Below are 22,039 nucleotides of genomic sequence, written 5' to 3' on the forward strand. Positions count from 1 at the left end.
TTTCCTGAGCTACAGCTCACTTCATGGGATGCCTCTGTTTGCACTTGGAAAGGAAGATGAACTTTAGCAAAGTTTACTGACTTTCCAAACCTGGAGACAGAAAATATCTGCAAGACGAGTGCAGTAAGAGAGAGTGGCAAACTTTGCTAGAATAGTGGAGTAAAGGGCCTTTAGAGGGCTGAACCTGTTGGGCATTTTATTCTTTTCAATATTTCATGGGAGATTAACACCTGCACATCAGCATAAAATGAGGTAGCTTTAAAAATGTATGACGTTTATGTAAATGAGCTGTAATGGTTTAAGCTCCCTAATCCTTCTCAATGGAAATTAACAGCGCCTGTAAGGCAGCCAGAGGTGTGTTCTGAAATGGAGACATGCACTGAACGGCTGCATGCGAACGTGTGGATATTTAGTCTACATACGGTGTTGATGGGAAGGACTGGGTATTTTTTATTTATTTATTTTCTGTAGCCTTTGAGAATTGGGACTAATTGTGCAGCTACCACAAAAGTGTCTCTGGCCCAGTAAAACTCTGGCAAGTGAAAATGGTTGGGGCAATTGACATGGTGACGTGCAGTGTCAGCAATAGAAGCTGAGCTGTGCTCTACTGCTGATAGGTAGCTCGTGGCTTCTGAGCACTTACTTCGTCTGTTTGACCATTATCATTGTCAGCAGGCAAGGACACTTTTAGCCTTTATCATCTGGAAAGCAGGCGCCTGGATGCCCCAACATCCCCTCCTTTATAGCTCTTGTCCCTGTCCTGACTTGTATTAGTACATTTCAGGGATCCCCTAGAGCATGTGGCAGAAGAGACCTACTAATGTTCCTTAGCAGTTGTCATTGTCTGCTGGGTTCACACAACCTCAATGCCATAGAAACTTTACATTCTGTTTCCCATAGAATAATATACACAGCACAGTCAGAATCCAACTCTCTGATAGGAGTAAAACTGTAGCCTGCCTGAAATGAATCGAGGACTGGGGGGGTGATGATGGGGCATCTCAAAAGCCAAAAAACCTACTACTGTATAATGGCACTAACTGGCCCCCCTTGTTGACAGCCTCAGCAGAGGGGCGCTGAGTGAATCCCACTCAGCCTTAGAAGGGAACCTTCTAGTGGAGGACTGAAGGACACATGGTGGGGTGGAACAAGGGAAACATATGCTCTTATTTTCTGGGTTGCTCCTGTTCTGTGGACAGAGAGTCTCTTTCTCTGGGGCTTTCAATCTGGCTCCTTTCTCCAGCACAACATTCATTTCAATTATTATTTAGAAAAGGAAAAAAGTAAAATAAAACAATTTGGTAGGGAAACTCTAATTGTGCATCAAAATGAACAGTCCTAATTGAATTATTAACTAATTAAAGTGCTGGGGAAGCTGTAAACCCCCTAAAGTTGTCCTTGTGGCAGTTTTACATTCATGGAATCTGGGACACCATGCTCTCACTTGCAGTGATGCTTCCCCAGTGTTCCCCCTGTAGAGAATGTTTGGACTCTGTTGACTTCACCTTCATCTCTGTGCAGGACTGTTGAAGTGTAAGAGAAGTAGATTGAATAATTTGTACTCTTAATAGATTATTTTTAATCTTCATCTACAATATGGATCTCTCTGATTTCTCAGGGTCAGCCATGGATTATTGAAGGAATGGGTATGTGCCCTGGCAGCATACTCTTGGTACTTTAATAAGGAGCTCCCACAAATTTTCCTTCCCCTCTATCCTGATAAGCCTATGCCTCATGTGCAAGTGTGGCAGAGAAAATGGAGAGAGGGACTGCAGACTCTACTTGTTTGTTTTCCTGTTTAAACAAATCACGTTCTCATGGCCACAACTAAGGAGAGAGGCAGAACCACTGGGCAAACAGAAATGTTTAGAGCTTGTGCTTGAAAAATATACAGAGCTGTTGATAAAATAGCATGGTATTCAGCTAGCACAGTTTGCAGGGTGTGTGAGATTATGTACACGGGACTTCTAGGGGCATACGAAGGAGAGAATCCTCTGAGAAAATGTTTTGAAAATACCTGATGTTTATTCCAAAGGGAAAAGCAAATGTGATGTTGAGAAATATTTCCTGAGTGCCAGGGATAAGGTGTCTCTGACATGGATGGTCTAGCAGTAATCAGAGAAACAGGGACTGTACCAGGGTTTGGGAAATCAGCCCAGCCATCCTCTCAAGTTGGTGGTAGGTCTCCTGAGAACTCCCTGAAATACATCAGTGGTGAATTTCAACAGTTGTTTTGGGTACACTCCTCTTGCACTGAAATAACTAGTTTTCCTTTAGTTTCTTCTGTCTCCAGGCCCAAGTAAATGTGCAGTAAACCTTCACTCCCCACCATATCACAGTATTTCGGTTGGCAGCCAAGACAAAGACTCTCCCTTTAATCCCAGGACAGGCACAGTGTAGTATTGGCTTTCCCAGATGCTTGAATTTAGCCATGTTCTCAACATGCTGGTCCATTTCTGTATGCAGAAAAGTTTCCGTGGCCACCAGGTGAGCAAGATTTCCTTGTGCAACTGGGAGAGGGAAGGTTATTTGCTGTGCAAGGCTGAGAATGTTCCCAGTGAGGCTGAGCAGAGGAGTCTTTTGCGTACATAGAGCTACGTCTGATGGAAAAATTCTGAGAAGTTTTTTTCCCTAGCGGGCTCAATGGTAACCAATCTAAGGCTGCCTAAATGTTTCTTTTCTAACCCCTTGATTTCAGTTGCACAAAACGTTACTGAATTGGGGCACTATTCTTTTGGAGAGTTTGAGAAGAAACCATTCAGCAGCTCTTGACTGGGAGGAAATAATTAGCAAGATTCAGCCTTTACCCACACCCCAAAAATGTATGTACCCTGCACAGAGAGGGCTGCATTTGTCTGTGGCCTTGCAGCTTGTGTAATCACTGACAGCTGGGTAAAGTTAAGTGTAAAATGCCACCACTGGTGTGAAAGAGTGGGGAATCTGGTGGCATTTTACATCTGCAGAGCTCAGGTGTAAATAACGACACAAGGTGCAAGATAGGAGAATTAGGTCTGGAGTTTTCAAGGGCACAAGTGCACCAGTTTATGTGGCAAACTCTATGAGCTCAGCACATGCTGTTTTCAAACACATGGTAAACTTTGTACATAGGGTGTATAGAGTTTTCTATGCAAACGAGATTTCAGTTTCAGGGGATCCATGGCTTCCCGGCCCCAACCCACTGCCACCAAACTCAGCTGGCCCTTCCTCTGCTCTTCCTGCAGACTTTAAAAGGTCTCCGGGAAAAGAATCCATGGATCTAGGTTTTTGCAGCATTGTTGCACCAGGAAGCTTTGGGGTTCAGATTTATTGGTGCATAGGAGTGACAAGACTTGTTCTTTATGCAGGTACTGGAATTCTGGGAGTTAAAGCCAAAATTGGCTGGTCCAGTGGGATCCAGACGCTGGATTTGGGGTTTTGCAGTATGGTTGCTTCAAGGTCTTGGGTGTGTTTGATGTGCTTAGGAACAGATACACTTGTTCTCTATTTTGATGGTACAACTAGGGGCTGGGGGGAGGGGAGGAGGGGGTGCGAATCAGCAGATTCCAAGTAGATCCAGCCTTTGCCTTTTTCCACATAAACCCTTTGGCTCCCTAAGCTCCTTCTTATCATGCTCCCACATCCAACCAAGGGACTCCATTGCTGCCCATCTGCTGGAGAGCACCAAAGGGAAATCCCCCTCCTGGGCTCCGTAGCTGGTCCGCATTGGGGTAGATTCCTACCTTGCAGAGCCCATGAGGACAAAACTGATACTGTCTTTAATTCCATGACCACATGCTGTTGTTTTCCACAAGGATTGCTAACAGGTCTTGAACTCAGGCCCTTTAGATCCACAGCACAGAATTCTTTTACTTGAGCAATTGGTGGTGATGGTAGGCTGTTATCCTCTAAGTGGACCCAGCTGCAGAAGAAGACTGACACACTTTGCCAGTGGGCTAGACAGCTATTTGTGAGACAGCAGGTACCAGGATTCCCAAGTTCTGTTCCTGGCCTTGGGAGCAGAGTGTGGTCGAGTAGTTCAAGACAGGATAGCCAAGCACATAATTCGGTACATCCATTCTTAAAGACAGTGTGGTAATGTGGATAAGACTTGGGTTTGTCACAGAAGCAGCACTGCCTAAGGTGACCTCATCTGTAAAGTGCATGAATGACAGTTGCCTCATCAACTAGGGGACCAAGGGCTTAGCTAAGAATATGGGTTGTGAAATGTACAGAGCTATTGACAGCATACAGGGAATGAATGGGAAGTAGGACTCATTGTCTCCTGGCCTGCAGCTCGGTGTCCCTTAGCCCTTACCCTAGGCTACAGGGTACTATGCAGTAGAGGATGTCTCTGTCTCTCTCTCAAAACGTTTCTTTACCAGATATGTGGACAGGCCTGACAGAATTGCCAAATGTGTGGGTGTCATGCATGATGCATGTATGACACTTGGCAGATCTACCATAGCACCTGCTTTCGTATTTTGCTGCCTTGCTCTTTATTAATAGGTGCATCTCTGTTCCTGATGAGTTTCTGTGTTTCTTTAGCTAAGCCCCCGTGTTCCCACCCCACACATGTTAAATTCCACTCTGCCAGTGACGTCCCATCCGGGAGCTGTGGAAATGATTCAGATGTTACAAACCATATCCCAGCATCACCTGGGGAATGAGCAGCATGAGTGGATGAATTCTCAATAAACAGAGGTCTTTCCATGCCAGTGCCCGTAATTATAAGGAACCCAAGGAAAACAAATAACTGACCTTAGGCTGGAGCAGCAGAATTGTCGCTAGCTGGAATGTCTTGTGGAGTTTTCCATGAGGCGTCACTGACTCTTTAAATAGCTGCCCACGAGTTTCATTTGCTTCCTCCTGCCCTTTATTCTATTTTCTGGTTTTGTTTCCTTCTGAGGAAATCTAGTAACATTAATTAAAAAACCAGCAAGGGCAAAGATGAGACAAAAATGTGAAGATTCAAAAATAAAAATGAAGAAACATGTTCATAAAGTGCAGTTGTTGGGGAGAAATAATGAACAATCGGTTGCCTAAAGAAAGCAAAGCAATTTCCAGTTTCTCTCTCCTTTTCAGTTAGAAGAGCTTAGCTAAACGAACACTCGGCACCTGGATAGTGAACCCAAGCCAGCATCAGCTCTGCTGCTGGAGGATTACAGTCCGTCTAAGGCCAGATTCTCTGCTGATACAAATTTGCAGAGCTCCACGGAAGTCACTAGAGCTCTGCTTGTTTACACCAACCTTTAAAACCTTAACCTTTAAAACAGAAAAGAACAATTTTAGGGCTGTTAATTTCCTTGGTAGGGGGGTTGAGAGGTGAATCCCGTAGCTGAAGGAGAAGTAGTAGTCACTCTACACTGGGCTAAGCGCTATATAGAATTTCTGGACTGAATTCTCCTCTTTAGAAGGGTTGGTCACAGCAGCTTCTCATTGGAGGAGGGGAAACCAGTGGGGAAAGTCTTTCGATCGAGCCTGAGCTTCAAACTTGGCTTCCTAACCTGAGTAATGACCTGAATTGAGAGATTTTTTTTTTTTGCAGAGAGGAAATTGGGGTTGCTAGGGGAAGAGGAAACATTTTGTTTATATTTGAGCTACAGAACAGTATAAAATATCATAGGGTTTGTACATTTTAAAGAAAAGAAGGTTTTGTTTGTTTGAAAATAGAAGATGGCTCCTTTTTTTAGAATTAGAGAAGCTGAATAAAATAGTGCACTGAAAGGTCAGACTAGAACCGTACATGAAAATGGGATTGTGTGTATCTACAGAAGAATGCAGACTTTTTGGAAGTCAAGATGTGTGTTAAATTACCTCCCACAAACAGGACTGTAGCACTCATGTATTTCTTTTGTTACCTTCCTAGAGTAAAAGCAACAAAACCCTATGATAGAACTACCCTTCCCTAGCCAAGCACCAGTGGACCTGGTCAGTATAGGCACTTTAAAGTGTGCAGAATGGTCTTGTGGTTAAAGCACAGGACTAGAAATCAGGAGACTTGGGTTTTGTTCCCAGCTCATAGATTCCAAGGCCAGAACAGACCATTCTGATAATCTAGTCTGACCTGCATAATGCAGGCTAGAGAAGTTCATTCAGGAATTCCTGCATCAAGCTCAAATATTATGGTTGAGTTAGAGTGTATGTGTCATAGACTAACAGTGTGAACTGTGGGGAAGTCATTTCACCACTCTATGGCCTTGTCTACAAGGGACATTGACCAGTGTCGCTATTCTAGAATAGTTGCCTGTTTGGACACTGTTCTGGAATAAAAATTACTTTTATTTCAGAATAATATGACCAGTCTGGGAGCAATTCTGGAATAATTTATTCTGCAATAGCTCTTCTGGTCAATTTCCCTGTGTAGCCAAAGCCTGTGTCTCAGCTTCCAGGTCTGTAGCGTGGGGATAACAACACTTCATGACCTCTCCGGGATGTTGTCTGGCTCCTCACAATCTGCATTCTGAAAGCCCAGGGTCCAGAGTGCTAGATAACTGGCAAAGGAATATTATTTTACACACTGTGTGTTACAGTGAGCAGCTGTAACTAACTGCTGAAACCATAGTACGGAAAAGATCATCAGTAAGGCTACAACTGTGACTTCCAAAGACCTCTGTGACTTCAGGCTGGGAGCTGTTGGGACCCCCCCAAGCTCTGAGCCACTGAGGGCAGCGGGGGTACCCCGCAGCTCCCGGCCACCGTGGGTAGCAGAGGGACCCTGCAGCTCCTGGCCACTGCAGGCTGGAGTCACGGGGGGCTCCGCAGCTCCCAGCGGGCACCCACACCTGCCCAGCTGCTCCCCATTTGGTCATGGATATTTTTAGTAAAAGTCAGGGACAGGTCACGGGCTTCCAAGAATTTTTCTTTATTGCCTGTGACCCGTCCGTGACTTTTAGTGAAAAATATCCATGACAAAGTCTTGGCCTTAATCGTCGGCTTAGTTTGGTCGTCAAGGGCTGGACTGGAGCTGGTACTTCCACACATGCGCAGGGTTAGAGAATCAGCACGAGACGCCTTCCCCCCACACGCTCCAGGCAGACACTGATCCCATTTGCAGTTCAGGAGCTCTCCCAAATGCAGGAAATGTTCCCGTTTAGTCCCCCTGACATGCAAACTACCCCAAAGGCTGCAGAAAAGCCTGTCCCCTTCCCTATAATGGCCAGTGGGTCTGGCTGGGAGATGTGCAGAATTCCCCTAATCAGTGCCATAGCAGGTGTGTTCCTCTTGCTCACCAGGAACTTTGGGGAGATGTTTTGGCTCACAGAAGCATAGTGCCTCCCACAGGTGCCCATGGGCAGAGCTGTGCTTCAGGGGCACAGCCTCGCTGCTAAAATATTGCAGGTTTTTCACAGTAATGATCCGGTTACCGCTGTGTTTTGCATCATTATTGCAATAGTAGCTTTTATGCAAGGAATATTTATTAAAACGAAACCCTGACTGCTGTCCTACCCCTGTTTTAAATGGCGCTGTTCACAGTCAGATATAGTGCCCCCTGGAAGGCTGAGATCATTTTTGCCAAATCAAGGAATCCAAAGTCAGTGCTGTGCTGTTTTTCTTTGGCCTGAGACAAGTCTGCGGCATTGGTTTTATTATTCATGACGCAGGGCGTATCTCTTTAAAGAAGTTGAGGGAAATTCCCAGATGAGGGTTGGTTGCCATCATGGAGTATGATTTATTTTTGATTCTGCCTGTAATACATTGCCAGCGTAGACGGTCTGTTGCCTGAATGTTTTGATCTGACATTCACCTGTGGGTATTTGGTACAAAGATAGAAAATATTTTGTGATCATATTTGCATTAATCAAAACCTGAAGTTATTCAAGAGAAGATATGATATGCAAAAATGTACACACAAGGTTTTTGATATTTCCAAGTAAATGGGTAATGATGGGTAGAAGAAGAGTGAACACAAGCAAATATGTGAAGATAAAAATCAGAAAAGCCCAACTTTTTTGCGTTCCGCTTCACATAATGTGGCCCTCAGAGGCCATTTGCATGTGGCTTCCAGCCCATTTCTCATTGGGAAGCTGTTGGCTGTGGCTGTGTGGATCCTGGGAAGCATGAAGAATTACCACAGAAAACATACTTGGATATTACTGCTCAGTTTGAACCCAGTTCTGCCACACTTACATACGTTCGTTATGGTTGCAGCACATGCACAGAGAAGCTAGAGAAAAGCAAAATACTCCTGCTGGGAAGCTGCAACATAGCACAATGTTATTTCTTAGAACTCAGAACCCCAAACCGGGGCAAAAACAGGCTGCTCTCTATTGTAGCGAGGCACAACTCACCCCACCTTGCTTTAAGCTGATTCTTTCCAGAGTGGCTGTCTGCTGACTGACTCAGACCACATGGCTTCCCCAGGGCCCTCTAGCTCCCAAGCAGGACCGGGAAATCCCTCACATTGAAAGGAATAGCTTGCCATTTTAAACTGGTTTCCAATAAACTCACTGTGAATAAGGATAGGCAAATCAGGCTCTTGCTTTATACAGTGGCGAAATGGGTGTCATAGAATATTAGGGTTAGAAGAGACCTCAGGAGGTCGTCTAGTCCAACCCACTGCTCAAAGCAGGACCAATCCCCAATTTTTGCCCCAGATCCCTAAATGGCCCCCTCAAGGACTGAGCTCACAACCCTGGGTTTAGCAGGCCAATGCTCAAACCACTGAGCTATCCATCCCTCTCTGCCCCCCCGACCCTCTAAAAGCAAACAGATGATGCTTCTGCTTGGAGGGGCTAACAATCTAAAAGGTTGAGATAACACAGTGAATTAGGGAGAGCCCAACAAGGTGGGGGAGTACTGGGGAGTGTGTGCTATAAATCTGATCGGGGGTGACTAGATGAGGTCTCAGTGAACAAACATATTAATTTAAATAAATAATTGATCACTGGCGTGCTTCCTGACAGAAATGAATCAGAAAGAGGATTTGAAGGAGGTGAGGGTGCTGGCTGCAGCTGGACGGGTATTTGTTGAGAATTATCTCCTGCTTTTTGGTAAAGAAATGCTGAAACCCAGAAGCCCTGTTTTACGTACTGTAGCCACAGCCAGTGTTGGGCATGTCTGCGTCCCCAGTCTGGGTCTGTTTGAATTCAGAGAGCTGGACTATTTGTAGTGGGGAGGGTGAGAATGTGGATGTGAGTGGGGAAGGTGCCAAGAACACAGGCACCATTTCAGCTGTGAGGGATTTGCTCAGAATGGAAGCTGCAGTTCTCTATGTGTTCGAAGTCAAATAACTAAGTAAATTAAACTGCTGGTGGTGAATCTGCTACTTCTCCTTGCCGCTTCTGCATCAGCGACATGTGAGGGTCAGAAAATGCCCCTTATAGTGCAGAAAATAAGTTGTGATTCTATCCACTCTTACCAGGTGTAATATACGGAGTCTAATGCTTGGGAAGCCGCGTTTAGTTCATTGTCAGTGATGGTCCGTTATAACAATGTCCATTTATAAAGTGCGTATGTGGGTAGGTGTTGAAAGTGTACATATGCAGATACACTCAGTGATATATAAATAGTAGGATTCTAATTCAGTTTACATCTGGCATTTACCGCTGCAGAATCAGGTCTCTTTATTTGCCTAGCGTGGGCATCTGGTGCTTGTGCTATTCCGATGCTCTGAGAGGAATGGTTCCTGGTCTTGGAAAGTAGCTGTGTTTGTGCTGTAGGTGAGAGGGTGTGTGTGTATACGTGTGAGTGAGCACAGGGGATGTTTCCATTTTAACAGTGTTTTTTCTGGCACTGCTGCTTTTTCTGTAATCATTGCGGAAACTGCTAAGCTCTGGGTTCATCAAGGAAACACTAGAAATTCTTCTCGGGAGAAATATGTTAAGCAAGTGGCCACAATACTGATTTCTTCGGGGCTCATTTTAATTGGGAACAGTCTTTTCGGGAGATTTTTATTGTCCACGTTTCTGATGGAGCCAAGAAACAGCTATGACTCTGATAGGAAATGGTGTCCAAAAGCCCCCAGATAGATTGGCAAGGGGCTGCTTTGTGTTCAGTGTCTCCAGTGGTGGGCTGTTATCACTGTATTTCAGAACATGTTCGGTATATGAGAAAAAGGATTCCTTACTAACAGCCAGATTTTCTTCTGGGGAGGAAAAAAAATCTTCTTTGAAGTAAACATGTCTGAACTCAGTGGAGTCCATGTGCAGAATGGTGGCAGATTTGGCCTATGCCTTGTAGCATTTCCCTAATTCAGGGGCTCAGTCTGTTTATCAAAGCATTTATTAGGCCCCTGTTAGCTGTAGGCTGCTACATTGGAGGGATAGATGTCCTACCCATGTGTGCCCACAGATGGCCCTATTGCAGTGAAGCCAAGGGGGTGTCACTTTGTGGGAGAGGGACGAGATTTGGGAAGTGTGCATAACATGATGCCCAGCCCTGTGGACTTTCCTGTATGTTACTGCCTACCAAGGAGTGGGGGGCAGGAAGGAGTCAGTGGATCCATCAGCCATTTCCTCCACATAGGGGTCATGCCTGTGGCAAGAAGGTGACTCAAGTTATGAGATTGCAGTAATAGTCGCAGAGTGACTCCGCAGTTGCTCCATGGCATGGACAGAGAAGGATTCCTCTACCCCCATCCCAGCCCCAGACAAATTCCGAAGTGCACAGCACAAGTGCTCCTGCCATGCACTGTGTCCAGGATTTTGGCACCTGCATAGCACATTTCAACTGATAATCACATGGAAAGGAGAATTGGGATATGAAAGAGGGATGTGGTGATATCAGATACCCAATTCGTTATAACCCCAGAGGCTGTTCATTAGGACTGCAGAGACCAAGGGCACCTGATGGGCTGTTCACTCTCATGGTTTTGCTGGTTAATGACTCTTGATCCATGCAGTTAAGCTGGATTCCAGCACAGTCAGTGTCTTTGCCAGGCACTCTTTTTCCTCTTTCTGCAATGCCCGCTGCACAGGGAGAAATAGCTGGGGCATGTTTCATGGGGAGCTTCATTCATGGGAGTGGCAGCCGCAGTTTATCAGCTAGTGCACAAGCAATGAAGAGTGCTGCTGTCCCTTTCCGGAGGGATTGCATTCACCCTGGAGTGTAATGCCTGTGCACAGATAAAGCTGACAGGGTTCTGTTACCAGCTCAGGAAGAGCTCTGGAGAACTTCAAAACCTCTGTTACGGATGTATCATAAAAGCGAGTCCCTGACTGTGTACTTGCACTCACTGAAGCACTGACAATCCCTGGCACTTCCCACAAGAGTAGGATGTTAGCTCTGGCTAAATTATGGCATGAGCAATTACATTTCTGCCTATCTAAAATTTCTCCTTTGGTATGAAATAGACACAGGTTTCCTCTTCCCTTCATGCCTTAACCTGTTGTGTAACATTTTTATGCACTGTCATGCAGCTGTTGTGTACAGCCCTAGATGGGTTATACTGAGACCTTGTCTACACTGCAGGTTACTTCAGCATAATTTACGTCGCTCAGGGCTGTGAATAATCCACATCCCCCTGAGCGACGTCAATGACACTGACCTAAGCGCCGGTGTGGACAGTGCTGTGTCGGCTCCCGTCGGCTTACGGGACGGTCTGTGACTCCCCCGCAAGGCATGCGGCTGCATTGCTGCGAGTGCTGTAGGGTGTCTGTAGGAACTGACGTGCTGGATCAGACTAGGGGTCCATCTAGTTCAGTATCCTGTCGCTGAGAATGCTCAGTTGCCACGTTTGTCAGAGGAATGTGTAAGAACCCCCATAGGGGACAATTATAAGAGAAGTTTGTTCCTGGCCTAGGTACTGCTGTTTGTTATTGTTACTAATTTTTGGTTATTTGTCATCTGTATAGTACCCATGGTGTGCTAGGAGTGTACAGAGGAATAAACAGCATGCTATGGTCCTTGCAACAAAGCGTTTACAGTCTGAGGCAAAATCAAAGCAAAGGGAGCATGCCAGCCGGGGAAGACAGAGGGTTACAATGCCAGATAATGAGCTGGGGTTTGGTAGCTCTGCCTGTGTCTGTGTGTGTGTGTCTATGCATGTGTGGGCGTGCGTGCGCACATGAGCTTAAGGGCCCTTTCTTTCACTAGTTGTTATGGAGAGACTGATACCGGGAGGAGGAAAGGAGGTTTTGTCTGTGCTACACATATTTGGTGTTTTGCGAGTTTGCATTTTAATAAACGCTTTAATAAGTTACTCAAATCAGTCTCTCACTCTGTTTTCGGGGCTCTGGAGACATTCCATTTGCTTAACACTCTTAATGACTCAGAGTTCTACAAATGATTTATTATTATTGATTGATACACCACCCAACATAGGCATCAAGGCAGCGGTATGTAACATGGTTCTTACAGAAACACACCACCCACTGTTGAAGCAGCCCTTCTGATTAAAAGATTTGTGCAATTCAATGACCTGCAGCATTTAATTATTGATTCAGCTTTTAATTTTCAGTCCATCACTCCAGTTTTGTCTCCTGTGACTTCCTAAAGCTCTTGGGGGGTGCCCAGAGGTAAAGCATCAGCACACACATTTATAGCTGGCTGGCTGCTGTCCTGTTTGCAAGGCAGGCTGGAGTATGCTCAGTGTTAACTTGTTCAATTCCAGCTTTAGTTGGGTGGATCCAGAGAGGTTCTAAGTATCTAGAGTGCCCTCTGAATTCAGTAGGCAGTTCAAGTTTCAGGCTTAAGGAACCCCAGTAGGCAGTGAGTGCACCTTGGGCCCTCTGTAAAGGGAGCAAAAATTTAAATAAATCAAATATCTTAACTGTGCTTTTAGTCTTTCTTTTTTCCCTTTACAAGTTGCATCTTTATACAGATGAGCTGTGACTGCTTGCTCAGGAGGCATGTTGTTCTGCTCAGTCCATTTGATACTGTGGAGAGAATTGACAAGAATCGCCACAATAAAAATTTAATTAAATGCCGAGCAAAAATTTGCAATGGATAAAATGTGGTACCTGCAGTACTGTGTTGACATCTGTTCACACACCCAAAGGGGGGCCATTAGTGCTTTTCAGGATCAGGAGAAAAACACTGGGCCAATTATCATGTCTTTTATTTTTTCAGTCTCTGGCAGAGAGATCTATTATGTTTAATATTTTATAGAAATGCGTCTTTGCCATCCTTCCTATGAGTCATTCTTCCATAAGAACCCACAAGTCTGTTGAGATTTTAATCCCTTTAGTGTATTTAAAGGTAGATTCTATATCTTGTGAAGGAAGCATCTTTTGTACACGATATGAATGTTACCCCACTGGCATGCAGTCCCAGAAAATGGAAGTTTCTTTAATTTCAGCCAACTATGTGCATGGAGGCATGGCCTGCAGTACCTTGTAAAGTGGCAGACACATTCAGGTTGTTCATAGACTCATAAGGCCCAGTTCTGAAGTCCTGACTCTGGCAATACTCCCATTGACACACATGGAACTTTATCCTGATTACAGACTTCAGGACTGAGGCCACAGAAACTGGAAATGGAGAATTTCATCTAAATTCACCTGCCTCCTGAAAGAAGAAAGTTTTCAATTGCTTAGTATATATTGCTGGGTCCAGTCTAGTCTTAGATAACTCAGGTGCTGGGATTTATGCACTTGATGAATCTTCATGAAAGTTTTTTTCAGATATTCATCCTTCATTTTCTTTTGATCACTTTGACCTGATCAGACCTAACTATATTTGCAATGGATAACCCTCAAAATATAGGTTTCAGAGTAACAGCCGTGTTAGTCTGTATTCATAAAAAGAAAAGGAGTACTTGTGGCACCTTAGAGACTAACCAATTTATTTGAGCATAAGCTTTCGTGAGCTACAGCTCACTTCATTTCCACTCAAAATATATTCACTCTCGAATGTACTTTCACTTTTCAGATGTTTCTGGTCTGTTATATAGCCTTAGAGACTAACCAATTTATTTGAGCATAAGCTTTCGTGAGCTACAGCTCACTTCATTTCCACTCAAAATATATTCACTCTCAAATGTACTTTCACTTTTCAGATGTTTCTGGTCTGTTATATAGCCCCAGTAGCTGTCGTTCAGCTAAACTACTGCCTTTTAGTCTCTTCATTTCTTTCCTCACATAACTAAGCCTTCTGACTGTTTCTCTGAATTCCTTGCCATTGGTTTGTGTTTCTGAAGCTGGGATACCTGGAACTGAAGATGATATTATTTTCTGTTGATTTTCAGCCAAACTCATGTTGAGTAGCCTCCTAGGTTTGAGACCAAAATACGTGTAAGTTTAATTTAAATATCTGCAGTGGAAACTTTCTATGGAAAGAAGGTAGCCAAAAAAAGCCCCTGAGAGAACAAAGTTATTTGCCCTACTGAATGACTTGCTTTGCTGCATTGTTTTCCGTTTGTATCAGCCATTTGTCTCCTGCAGGGTGTGCAGTTGTGGCTCTTTCATGTGTCAGCCAGCAAAAGTTCAGCAGAATTTCAGTGCACTGCAGAGCATTACCGCTTCTCTATTGCATGGCAAGTAATATCAAATCTGTTTTACAAAGTTATCATGAAAAATCTGCGCTCTGTGTACAAATCATCCAATGGCTCCATGTCATGAGTGGAATTTAAAACTCATTGTGATTCCCTAACGCTTTGCTCAGGAATATCATTTTTGTTTAGTTCTTCAGATAAGCAAATTAAAGGACTGATGGCACAGTAATTGCTGATGTATTAAACCATTTTGACCAGAGAGTCAAGAATGATGCAAACTTATTTGTTTGTTGAGGAACTCTGTTTGCAAGATGTGCAATACAGGAATTTGGTTTTCATCTCAAATGCTTTTATAACTTGCCTGTGTAATACCGACAGACCCCAATCGTTGGTGGACGGGATCAAACCTGGGACCTCAGTGTATGAGTTTCTACTGCATGAGCTAAAAGCCACATGACCCTTAGCTAAGGCTATAGCAGACTCATTCATTTTTATGTGGTCTTGATGCCACGAGAGGGGACAGACCGCCACACCCACGAGTTGTGTGGGTTACACTTGGTTCACTGTACTTTGTCAGCTACAGCTTATACTGTCATGGGGTTGCCTTACCAAATTGTTAACAAAGACAACACTCATTTATTGGGCCAAATAATTTGACTCTCTGAAGGGACTTATTCTTTGCAGAAAACATTTGGAGAAAGGGCAAGTGACCTAAAGCTAAGGAAGAAAAGGGTTATACTAGACATCAGGAAATATTTCTTGTAACTGAACATTAGAATAGACCTTCAGAGGGAGGAGGGCAAGAAATGTTCTCTGCAGATATTCAGGGGATGATTACATAAAACATCAGTGGGAATGATGGTGGGGAATAATATTGCAAAATGCCACGGGACAGACTGCATGGGTGAGGTGATTCCACGCTCTTCTGGCTCCATTACCTATAAAAATGAGAGAGCTGATCTTCTGGATTGCAAGCATCAATGCAAAACCTTCTCCAGTGAACTGTAAAATGTGTGGTCTCTCATCATATTGCTCATATGACAGGAAATCTCACATTAGCTTTCTCATGCTCACTTTTGGAATGAAGCGTGGATATTCATGACTTTTCAGTTTGGAAGGTGAGAGGTTCGAGATGGTACCCCAGGGAAGCTAAGTGACTTTTTTAGTCTACTAAACTGCAGTGTATCTGTTTAACAGGTCCTTACACTGTACTTACAATAATTATCTTCAGAGACAGGGCCTACAAGGATTATGTTCCTCCTTTAGACTTTCTTTCACCAATGGAGTATCTGCTTAACCAAGATTTATGTCCAATGAAATGCCAACTCAGACTCAGGAGATATCCTAGTCTCATCCCTTCTAATTCAGCAGGATGTTCTAAATCTCTTTGAAAGACAGTCCGCAAAGTTAAAATGCCTAAAACACTCCCCTTCCCCAAGCTCTGTCTCTCTGTCTGTCTGTCGTTTTAGTGTCCTCTCCTCAGGGCAGGGACCATCCTTTCTTGTATATCTAGAAAAACCCTTAGAATACTATTGGTATTACTGCAAACAAATTATCAGTACAAGTACTAAAAATGTGCTGAATGAATAAATCCATGGTCTGCTGGTTGTGTGAATGTTGGTGATAGTTATAACAGTTGATGTAAACCCCAAGTTGCTGTGATTTCAAAGAGAAGATTTTTTTAAGGTGTTGTATTTTAGAAGAGCATGCAAAACTTCTTGGTGGCTGAACATTTTATTGGCATTGTCATTTTCCTTAGTGACCTTGGACATGGTCCTAGCACTATTCACTGTACCACAGTTGTTGGTTGTGTAGTCACTCTAGACCCAAGAGTCAGGTTTATGGATTTCTCCCAGGCTGGAAAGAGTCAGGTTTCTATCTAGGGAGACCCAGCTTACACTCTAGAGCAGAATGACTAAGGGCATGTCTACACTTGCCATTTAAAGTGGGAAAAGTCCCTTTTTTGCGCAAAAACCGTGAGAGCATTTAGTTGCCAATGACTTTTTGCGGTGAAACTCAGAAGTTTCACCGCAAAAAGGAAACCACCTCCATGAGAGGCGTACAGCTCTTACCAGTGATACTTTTGCGGTGATGTGCAAGTGAAGACACGTTCTTCCTGTTTACAGCGCTTTTAGCCTCTGCAGGATATCCCACAGTGCCTAGGTGACCACTCTGGCCAGCAGCTCTCCTGCTCTGACGCCAGGTAAACAGATGTCCACTCCTCCCCCTGTAAAGCCCCAGGAACTTTGAAACTCCCCTTCCTGTTGTCTTGGCAAGTGCTCATGTGTCATCTGGCCAGGTGACAATGCCTGCTCCATGGAGCAAATGATCCCCTGCTTGGAGCAATGGTGAGCTCCTGGAGCTGATCAGTGTTTGGGGAGTGCAGGCTATGCAGGGACCCAGGATGCCCCGCAAACACCACCCCACCCGCCTTCCCTCAAGACCTATCGTCAAAATGGAGAGGGCTACACTGTGGGATAGCTGCCCTCAGTGCGTTGCTCTCATCAGGGATGGAAGTGCTGCAAAGGTGAACACGATCTGATGCCTGTGGAAGTAAGTGAGTACACAAACCAGCGCTTTTCTTTCACCGGTTCACTATCTCCGGTGAAACCGACAGCGCAAAAACTCTGCAAGTGTAGACATTGCCTAATACATACTACCCCATTCACTAGGAAACCTGACCTGAGATTGCAGTAGCCTACTGAGCATGTTCCCAGAGGAGGGGAAAGATAAGGCATTCCATTCTTCTCGGCCACACACAAAAACACTTGAAAAGTAATGGTTAAAAAATTGTGAGCAAACTGCTGAGAATGTGGAGGCTAATAAGGCCAGTGATTTATATTTGAGGGGAAACAAGGAGAATTCCCTCTCAGCTATCTATTCCTTGTTTCAGCATTCCATATCCTTCCAGTCTTATTTTTCCTCTTCATTTTTTTTCTATGGATTGGATTTTCATTTGCTGAAAACACATCTTACATACCTCAGACCACAGCTTCCAGCTTTTGTGTCATCCCCTTTCTCCCTTCTAGGAATTTTAAAAATAAATCTCTGGATGATGATGGACTTTGTGACAGGGTCGGGCCAGATGGCTACAGGAGAGTGATAGAAAGCAGATATATTAGCCCCAGGTTAAGTAGGTCCCTTTTCCCTTGGTAAGGTAACAGGGAAGGTTCTAGAACAATCAGGAACTTTCTGGAAACAATTAAGACAGACAAGCTGATTAGAACACCTTCAGCCAATCAAGAAGCTGATAGAATCAATTAAGGCAGGCTAATCAGAGCACCTGGGTTTAAAAAGGAGCTCACTTCAGTTTGTGGTGCGCGTGTGAGAAGCTGGGAGCAAGAGGCACTAGGAGCTGAGAGTGAGAACACATACTGCTGGAGGACTGAGAAGTACAAGCATTATCAGACATCTGGAGGAAGGTCCTATGGTGAGGATAAAGAAGGTGTTGGGAGGTGGCCATGGGGAAGTAGCCCAGGGAGTTGTAGCTCTCACACAGGTGTTCCAGGAGGCACTCTAGACAGCTGCATTCCACAGGGCCCTGGGCTGGAACCCGGAGTAGAGGGTGCGCCTGGGTTGCTCCCAAACCTCCCAACTCCTGGTCAGACACAGGAGGAGTTGACCTGGACTGTGGGTTCACGAAAACAGCCAAACTGAGGGCTGCCCTGAATCTCCGAGGCGAGCAAATCCGCCAATAAGTGCCAGACCCACCAAGGTAGAGGAGGAACTTTGTCACAACTTATAATTGGCCCATCTGAAAACAAAGAACCAACTTAAGAAGATTGTCTGGGTTTTCTGGTAGGATAGGAGTTGCACTAAATGGCAAACTCTGTTTTTGACGGCAAGACTCAAGTTCCAACTCAACACGGGCTAAGGACAGTGTTGATCATAACTAGTCAGTTGTTCATTATGCATGATTTAGTATAATTCCATAAAAGAAGACAAGAAAGTCTTGGTTGGACATGATTTTAATCGCTGATGTTAATTAATCCTGAGTTATTTTAATAAAGTCATAAAGTCAGGCAGGAAATGAACAAAACCATTACAGCAAGAATTCTCTGATTTCACACTTAAGAGAGGAAGGAACAGGTTTGAAGATGCTGTGTTCTTGCTGCAGTATCACTTACTAATATTCTTTTTTTCAGCTCACAAAATGCTCTTCTTTCCTCACCTCTAGATGTGTCAGTTGTAATTCAGTTCAGAAGCTATGACCCTTTCCACCTCTTTCCTGTTGACAGGAAGAAATAGCACATGTATGGGAGGAAACCTTTCTTCTTCTAAATTTTGTAGCAGAAAAATGTCTATTCTAGCATTTCAGTCACTCCGTGACATTACCTCTATGGGATTCCCAACACTTACTGGCAACAGTTCCTTGCTACCAGACCAAGACTCTAAGTGCTTGGTGCTTTTCCTTCAGCACTGTACCTGTCAACCTACAGTGGACCTTAGAATGCAAGACTGAGGTACAAGAAAGGAGGTCTTCTCCTCTGCAGGCCTGCAATTTCATGTCGCTAACTACCAAGCATAGTTAATGAAATATAATTTTAATACCTATTCCAGGATTACGGACTTCACGGTTAAGCTTCCCACAGAGGGCCCAATTTCAGTCTCTTTTAGCTAAGAGAAAACTAGTGCCAAAGTTAGCCAGGCTGCAGTGGATGTGGCAGACATGGCTTCCAGAAGTTTGGCTGCTGGTTTAGTCTTAAAGAGGTGCAATAGTCAGGGTTTCCTAAGGAGGTCCAAAATACCATCCAGGATCTGACTTTTGACGGTTTAATCTCTTTAATGAGAACCAGGTGAGTCCCTGAACTCACTAAAACACTCGAGATCAACACTGCATTCCCTGGGGGATTTATATTTTGGCCCCCAAAAGGAAACACCAAACGCAACCCAATAGACTGAGGCCACCCCCTCCTCATGAACCTTATTACCAGCACATAGCCGAGCCACCACGCAAATGCCAGAGGATTCAGAGGCCTTGCTATTTGGCCCCTGCTACTGCCACAGCCTCTACTCACTCTCAACCACCAGCCACTCTCAACCCCGTGTTGATCGAGGCCTCTGTACACCACTGATGCCAACCATGTTGTCCCCTGTTACCTTTGGGAGCCATCTTGCACTCTTCGCCCACAATCTGGAACAAGATTTCTATAGACAGTTGATTTCTGGAGATTATCTACTAGGGATACTCGATAGCGTTTCTCTCTTTCCCATCTCACAAACCCCTCCCCGGGTCCCCTTCAGGGATGACTCTCCTGAGGTAATTTTTAAATGGGAAGCAGAATCCCAGTTACACCGAGAGGCAATAGAGCGTGTTCCATCTCATAACCATGGGAGAGGATTCTACTCCCTGAATTTTCCTAATTCCCCAAAAAGGCGGAGGGTGGAAACCCATCCTGGGCTTTTGGCAACTCAACATCTTTATTCAATAATGGAAGTTTACACTGACATATATGATCTCCTCCCTTCAGGAAGGGATGTTGTTTGTGGCTCTCAGCATGAAGGATGCAAATTTCCATATGGAAATTCACCCATCACACAGGAAGTTGCTGCATTTTATGGTAGGCCAGGAACACTTCCCATTTCAAATCCTCCCCTTTGGGCAGGCTATGGCACCAAGAGTATTTGTAAATGTTGTCTCTGTGGTAGCAGCCAGATGAGATGTCAGGGCTATACGATATTCCCATACCTGGATGATTGGCTACTGGTAGACTGATCTCATCAGGAGGCCTGGTTGGCAACAAGGGGTCTTTCTTATACAACTTTTAACAGCCCTAAGTGTTTGCATAAAAGAACAAAAATCTGTTTTGTTACCCACAAGGTCAATAAACTTTATAGGGGTAAGGTTGGACTCAATTTCTGCGAGAGCATTCCTCCCCTCAGAAAGATCTCATGCATTGAGCGCCCTGATTTCACACATCACTTGCAGACCACGAACCACAGTGCTCAAGTACCTCTCACTATTAGGCCACATGCCCACATTCACCTACATGATTCCTCTTGCCAGATTCCACTTTTGATGCCTACAGGCTTGGCCCCACTTGACCCCAATCAAGCAAGGACCACATCAACTCCAGGGTGGTCATGCCCACCAGAGTTGTCACCTCTCTAACTCAGCGGACGAACCAGGAAAAAGTCATGATGGGAGTTCCCTTCAGCCCTCCCACCCACAGGGCCACCATTCTGATGGACACCTCCCTTCTGAGGTGGGGTGCTCACTTGGACAGAGCCAAAATCATTCTCCTAGCTCTCTACTGGCCCGGATGGTTCTGGTTCCCCAAACGTCTAACAATGACTGCCTGCCCACAATCAGGATTTGCCTGGTTTGGGATCTCCTAACCAAAAATGGGGGGAAGACCAAGCATCCCAATCCAGGTTCACTCCATCTCACAGCCTGGGTTTTGGATGGGCGTTGGAAATAGAATGCTCATGTTCAGCCCCCATTCAGGTGATCCGTAACCAGAGAAGAAAATAGCCTACTAGATCCTGCTATCGAGATAAATGGAGACGTTTTTCATCCTGGGCAATACTGCACCAACATTCTTCAGATACTGTAATCATTCCATTTGTTCTAGACTGTCTCCTATCCCTAAAGATTTCTGGTCTCTCTGTGAGTTCGCTACTAGTACACCTAGCAGTGATTAGTGCCTTCCTCCCTCTGGGGGAAGGACGCTCCAGCTCCCCAGCTACAATATGATTCATGAAACATCTGATCAGGACCTTCCCTTGTCCTGTTCAAGCTCACTAGTCCACCTTTTGGCCCCATGGCGATTTGTACCATCTCCCCCCCTCCTTCGCCCCCCTCATCCCCCCCCCCCCCGTCCATGAAGGTGGCGTTCTTTGTAGCTATCACCGCAGCTAGGAGAGTTAGTGAGCTAGGAGCCATTGTGGTGAACCCTCCTTATATGGTGTTTCACAAAGAGAATGTTTCTCTTCAGCTATGCTCCAAGTTTCTCCCCAAGATTGTTTCTGAGTTCCACATTACTCAAATGATGCACTGACCTGTATTTTCCCCGAAACCCCACACTTCCTCTGAAGACAGACCTTACTCCCTTGATGTCTGGTGTGCCCTGGTGTTCTACCTGCAAAGAACTAAATCCACTAGGAAATCACCAAGACTCTATTGCCATAGCAGACAGGTTGTGTGGGCAAACCATATCCTCCCAGGGGATTTCTAAATGGGTCTCAGGATGCATCTTGGAGTGCTACAAGTTCCTCCCCATAGGGAAGTCACAGCTCACTCCATGCAAGCACAAGCTTTCTCTACAGCATCCCTATCAGACGTTCCGCTGCAGGACATCTGCAGACTGGCCACCTGGATTTTGATCCACACATTCCGACACACTGTGCCCTAGTTCATGCTGCAGCTGCGGATGCAACCATGGGATCTACAGTATTGCAAGCATCTTGGCTACCAGCTTCCTCGCACTTGCCTCCAGTGTGAACGCTGCTTGCCAATCACCCATGTGTGCAATGCACATAGGGACCATCACTCGACGAAAAAGTGTAGGTTACTTACTGTAACTGAATGTTCTTTGAGATGTGTGGCCCCTATCTGTATTCTGCTACCACCCTGTGTCCCCTCTGCTTCGTATCCCATTGTATTGTGGTAAGGAGAGACACTGGAGAGGCCTTGAAATGCACTGCTTCTTGTACCCTTGGTTGGAAGCACAAGGAGATCTACTGTGT

General features: G+C 44.9%; 1 protein-coding gene across 1 annotated transcript in view; it reads left to right on the forward strand.

Annotated features, from left to right (window-relative positions):
• HIVEP3 (HIVEP zinc finger 3) overlaps window positions 1–22,039 on the forward strand; it is a 405,815-nt gene that overhangs the window by 238,417 nt on the left and 145,359 nt on the right. The gene's annotated exons all lie outside the window — the stretch shown is intronic.

This window comes from Eretmochelys imbricata, chromosome 19 (assembly GCF_965152235.1).
Source record: "Eretmochelys imbricata isolate rEreImb1 chromosome 19, rEreImb1.hap1, whole genome shotgun sequence".
In the NCBI taxonomy this organism is placed as follows: Eukaryota; Metazoa; Chordata; order Testudines; family Cheloniidae; genus Eretmochelys; species Eretmochelys imbricata.